This window comes from Benincasa hispida, chromosome 7 (assembly GCF_027475165.1).
Source record: "Benincasa hispida cultivar pf3 chromosome 7, pf3_genome.v1.1, whole genome shotgun sequence".
NCBI classification, from domain to species: Eukaryota; Viridiplantae; Streptophyta; class Magnoliopsida; order Cucurbitales; family Cucurbitaceae; genus Benincasa; species Benincasa hispida.
In genome coordinates this window covers 49,409,144-49,414,761 of record NC_143484.1, presented here as the reverse complement: position 1 = coordinate 49,414,761, position 5,618 = coordinate 49,409,144, and positions in this window count along the sequence as shown.

The following is a 5,618-nucleotide window of genomic DNA, read 5'->3' as shown; positions in this document are numbered from 1 at the left end:
TTAAATATTATAAACTCTCTAATTTCGTTTAATTTTAATAAATTAAACGCTAATTAATTATATCAAATATAATTATACAAACCCTAATTTGAATTTTGAACTATTAAAATTTAAACCCTAATTTCAATTTGAACATTTTCAAACTGAAATTCAATTTTAATAATTCAAATTATTTTGGTTCCAAATCCACTCAATTTATTAATTTAAGATATTCATGTTTTACGAGCTAGTAGAGGGACATTATGAACCTACAGATCATGAACTCGAACGACTTAAGATTAATTGGCTAAAACTCAAGACCAAATTAATCAGTATTCGTTAACTATCAAGTCACACCACTATAGCCCGATAGTTACACTCTCCTCAGTGTAGATATATTTGTGTCCATTTTATTTAACCATAACCAGTAAGTCGACCATTCATAGGTTGTTTGTAATACCGGCTAGGTCAATATGCTGTTTTACCTCTGATATTACATCTTGCTTCTTAAGTTCTACTGATCCTCTAATGAATAATTGGTTTGTGATCCAATCACTAAATCAGATCCCTCTCGGGCCAATTAGAGGGTGGGGCCCCTTGTTCAAGACCTGGATTCAGTACTTAAGAGAACAATCTTTCTCCTATCCCTAAATCGGATAGGCGCGAATTCCTTATTGCTCTCTATGTCCTCTGCTATCTATCCAGACTTACCCCTGAAATGAGAGGTTTATTGAACTGGGGCTGTTGAGCCAACCCTCACCTATGCAAATATAAGGATAATCCCGAACAAAGAGGAGTTCATAGTTAGCTCAAGATTAAGATCGAGTTACCTAAGTCATCTAAGCGAAATAGTTAGTCTTAAACAGTAAACAACATTATGAAGTAAGAGTGACTTATTTCTTGGTCTGATCTTATAGAAACTCATTGCATAGGATGCCCCCACTTCTTATGTCAATATATGAACGAATCAGGATCACTTTGTTTATAGTACCTTATAACAAATCGTAACAACTATAGAGTGGGTCATATCCAATAGTGTTACTAGAATAAGGCACCCAACCTTATTCATATATTATAGATCATTTTGACTATTTACTCAAACTTGATCCACTTTTATATCTCCACATAAAGCTCAAGTATTCATTTAATAGCCATGGATTTTAGTTTATTGGATTTAGACTTTATAAGTGCAATTTATAGATTCAATAACAACTTTATTGAAGTAATGTCAAATAACATCTTTATTGATAATAGAATACATTTAACTTTACAAACTGCGAATTTTAAGATATAACCAAACACATGGTTGGGGCTAAGGCAGTTGAACCTATACCTTCAATGGTATTCTCTACACTGCTTATGTACTTGAAATGAATCGACTGGGGTATGGCTTTTCATTGGTTAGGTAGCCCTCCAATTTGTAGCTTTTGAGGATTGGCCAAGCTAGGTTTTGCCTTGTAGAAAATTAGTCCTATAATCTTAATCCAAGTAATCTAATTAAAAAGTTGATTGAGAGGAAGGCAAATGAGAGTTCCAGTAGGAACAAAAGAGGAAGAGGAAGAAGACTGAGTTTAATTGACAAAGGCCATTGACAGGCTCTGATACCAAATTATAAATCAACGAAATAAGAAAGGAGAATTGATTTTGGAAAATTTCCTCACTGAAGTATTATTTACAGGATATCACTAAGCTTTCTCCAGATTGAAAAGAATGGGAAAAGGTAGAACATATACACTTGAAAAGAGTGATAAAACAAATAATCATGTGATTGGAGACCGAATAACAAACTTCTAACAGCAAAGCCTTCTAAAAACCTTCATCACACATCATTTATAAATACCACGTAGACATCCAAGTCACCTGTCAGATATGGTCAACTCTTTTGTTTGACAAAGTTGTTGCTAACCTGCCTTTATCCCAATAACAATAAATTCATACGTTGGTTGTAGAAAAATAGAGGACGAATAGTACACGTTTATGACTGAAATTTTCGCACATTAGAAAATAGAGAAATGTAAGATTACCATAATGTAATAGTATGAATGGTAAGAACTTAACTTAGAAGCAATCAATAGGGAGGAAATTAGACAGTTGAGATAAAGAAAAAAAATAAGGAAGACTCGCAGCTATAATGATCATCAACGACGAAGAAATTGCTCGAGTTTCAGATAAAGCGATGGCGCTCTCTCGTCCCTTCCCTGGTGAATGGGAAAGAAGAAGACAAGATTCCTTAGCGGCTTTACCGATGAGAGATTCACAAACTCTTGCATCAGATATGTATATTAAATATATTCAATGAGCTTCGTATTGATCATATTTAGTTGCACGCTCTCACAAGCTTGAAGGTCTGATCATCCATCATCGTAAGTACTTCTTTTCTTATCTGAGGGAGTATTTGAAGAGATAATTGCCCAATCTTAAAGTCAGGTTTTTTCCAAGTTAAAGTTACAAAATTACCCTTAATTTCTTTTATTCATTCCTCTTCTCTTCCTAATATCTCTTCCTCAATTTGTGTTCATTGCAAATGTGTTGTCAGTCGCCCATTAAAATGTTGTAGGGCTTTGGGTGTCACCGAAAAGAGAGCAAGAGAGATAAGAGATTGAGAGAAAAAGAAAATCAAGAGAGTGAGGAGAGCAAAACACGAGAAAGCGGGAGAGAGGAGAACAAGAGCAAGAGGCCAATTGTGCTCGAAGTCCCACGGAAGTCCCATTTTAGTAATTTAACGTGAATATAATGCAAACAAAATATCAAAAGAAACCTTAATTTTAAAAAGTAAGGAAATTTCCCCAATCATCCGCCAACCAATATTTGAATTCATAGCAACAAAAAGAAAAAAAAAAGAAAAGAAGATCGCGACAGTAATATTTATTAAGTTTAATTTTTAAAAGCTAAAAGTTCAAAAATAAAGAATTATCAAGTGCAACTTAAATTATTATTACTATTTTCTTTAAACTAAATTTAAATTAGGTTAAAAATATAATTTTTTTTGTCCTTGAGCTTTTATAAATTAACAATTTTGTTCAAGAACTTTAGTTTTCTTTACAATTTAGTTCCTATATTTTAAAATTTATAACAACTTAGTCCATCAACATTTATAAATACTTATTTAGTTCTTGTATTTTGCAATTTGTAATGATTTTAATCCATATAATGAAGAATACTATTAAGATTGAATGAAATTTTTTACCCACATAGATTGATAAAATTGATTTAATGATTAATTTTGTTTATAAATTATAAAGACTAAGCTGTTACATAATAAAAAATGACTTGATGAGATTTTTCATTCTAAGAATTAAATTATTAAAATTTTGAAAAAAAATTAAGACTAAATTGTTACAAATCAAAATTCATCACTAAGTCATTGATTTTATGAAAGCTCAAATGTTGTAAAACATTTTAAACAGCAATCATGTGAGCGGAATCAAGTGAAGTGAAAAACACAGTAAGATAAAAAAAATGAATCAGTGAGGAGGAAGAAGAAGAAGACATGGAATTATAGTTATTCAACTATAAAAGTCTACATCCACATTGAATCAGAGAGCAGCAAATTCATCATTCAAATGAGAAAGAAAAGGTAGAATGTGAAACCCGGATCTCCATTTTTCTACTTAAGTAAGTGATTAAGGGGTTAATTAGGAGAAAGTTAAATCCTATGTTATATAAATAATCTAATAATTTTACAATTGTCATAATAACTGTAATAATTGTCACCTTCTGTGGATCAACAATTAGTAAGAGTGAATTTAAACTATAATGGTTAGGTATTATAGTTATGATAACCATATTTGATCCTGGAGTACGAGTAGAGAAGACCCTAAAAGGATAAAAAGAAGAGAAAACCTTGAAGACTTAAATCCTGAATAGTGAAGAAAGGATTGAAGAACTGAGGAAAATATAGAAAATTATTTGGGAAAATTCGCGTGGAAGTTGCACGGATATAAACCATATAAGTAGCTAACGAGATTGGAGAGGAAATGGGAGAGAGCGAGATTGATTTGAGCGAGAAAATGAGAGAGAGCAAGATTGATTTGAACGAGAGAATGGGAGAAAGAGAGCGAGATTGGAGAAGAGCGAGAGTTTGAGCGAGAAAGTTGGAGAGAGCGAGAGTGAAGAAAGCGAGATTGTGAGCGAGAAAGTGGGAGAGAGCGAGAGTGGAGAGAACGAGACCAGCGAGAAAGTGGGAGAGAGCGAGAGCATCCTGAACGCCTCATTCGAACATCACGCCCACGCGATCGAAGGAAACCGCCTGTGCATCGAACGACCGGACATTTATGTGTTGAATTTGGCCACGATCTTATAGATTACGCATTGAAAACCCTAAATTGAATACAAATAAAGCTTGAAGAAATAAGGGCAAATGTCAATTAAAATTTAGGTTTCCGATTAAGAGAAATTCTTATACCCTAAGAAATTGTGTTGGATGCGTTTGGGAAGAACACATTGAACCAAGGTGAAGTCAGCTTACGTCGATAAAGGGAGGATTAAACATTTGGTTATGCAGCCAAGTAGGTGGTGTCAACAACATAGGGGGTTTGGACTCCTATAAATATAGCCTTTGGGATTTCATTTTCAAAACACAAATCATAAAATTCGTAAAAAGAGGGGGAGAGTAGAGTGCATTGGACAATGAGGGTGGAGGAGAATGCATCAATTTGAGATGAGAAGATCTCCCAATCTACTCGAGCGTTTGACGTAATCCCAAAGCCATCTGAAATATAAGAGAGTCTAGTTTTCATGATGAGGCTTCCGGAGAAGAAGCTCTAAGGAATTGGGCTGGAGAATGAGAAAAAGACAGAGGGGTCGAGCTATCAGGTAAGCTGGGCCAGTCTTGATGTTTGGATGATTCCAGCTAGACCATGAAGAGTTATGAGTTAAGATTTTATGGTAAGATTCTTGAGACATTTTAGAATAGTTTTGTAGAAGGAAGTCTCTTAAAATAAGGTCTAGAACAATGAGTAATCTAAACTGTAATTTGGATCTGGATTCTAGGGGTAAAAAGGGAGCCCAAGGTAGAAAAGGGAACTATTAGAAAGGCTCCTAAGCAATTAAGGTGAGTGTTATAGCTTTGATAATTAACACATAGTGTGAGTGTTATAGCATTATAGTTTCGATATATCGTGGGTGTTAGGTTGCTTTGATAAATAAATGCATAATAGGAGTGTTATTATAGCTTGGATACGTACTGTGATTGTCATATAACTTTGATATGTTATGAGTATTATATAACTTTGGTACGTATGCTGAATATTATACAGCTTTAGTATGTGAAAGCATATTGTGAATATTATATTATATAGCTTGATAAATAAAGAATATTGTGTGTTTATACAGTGTTGATAGTAAATGTATATTATGAGTATTCACTTAGCTTTATACTATGATATAGGATTATATGCATATGTAAATGCAAATTACATGCTTTGGTAATATGATGTTGCCATGATATTGTTTGTGTGTGACTATGGAAACTGCGATTATGCCCGGGATGTGGTTAGCATGCTTAACAAAAGGTGTTTGGCGGGAAAAATTGTTCGGCTTCAGTCGGCGGGAAATAATGGTCGGCAGGAAATAATAGTCAGTGACGACCGGCGGGAAATATGGTCAAATACCTAAGCATTGCTAGTGGGATAAATAAA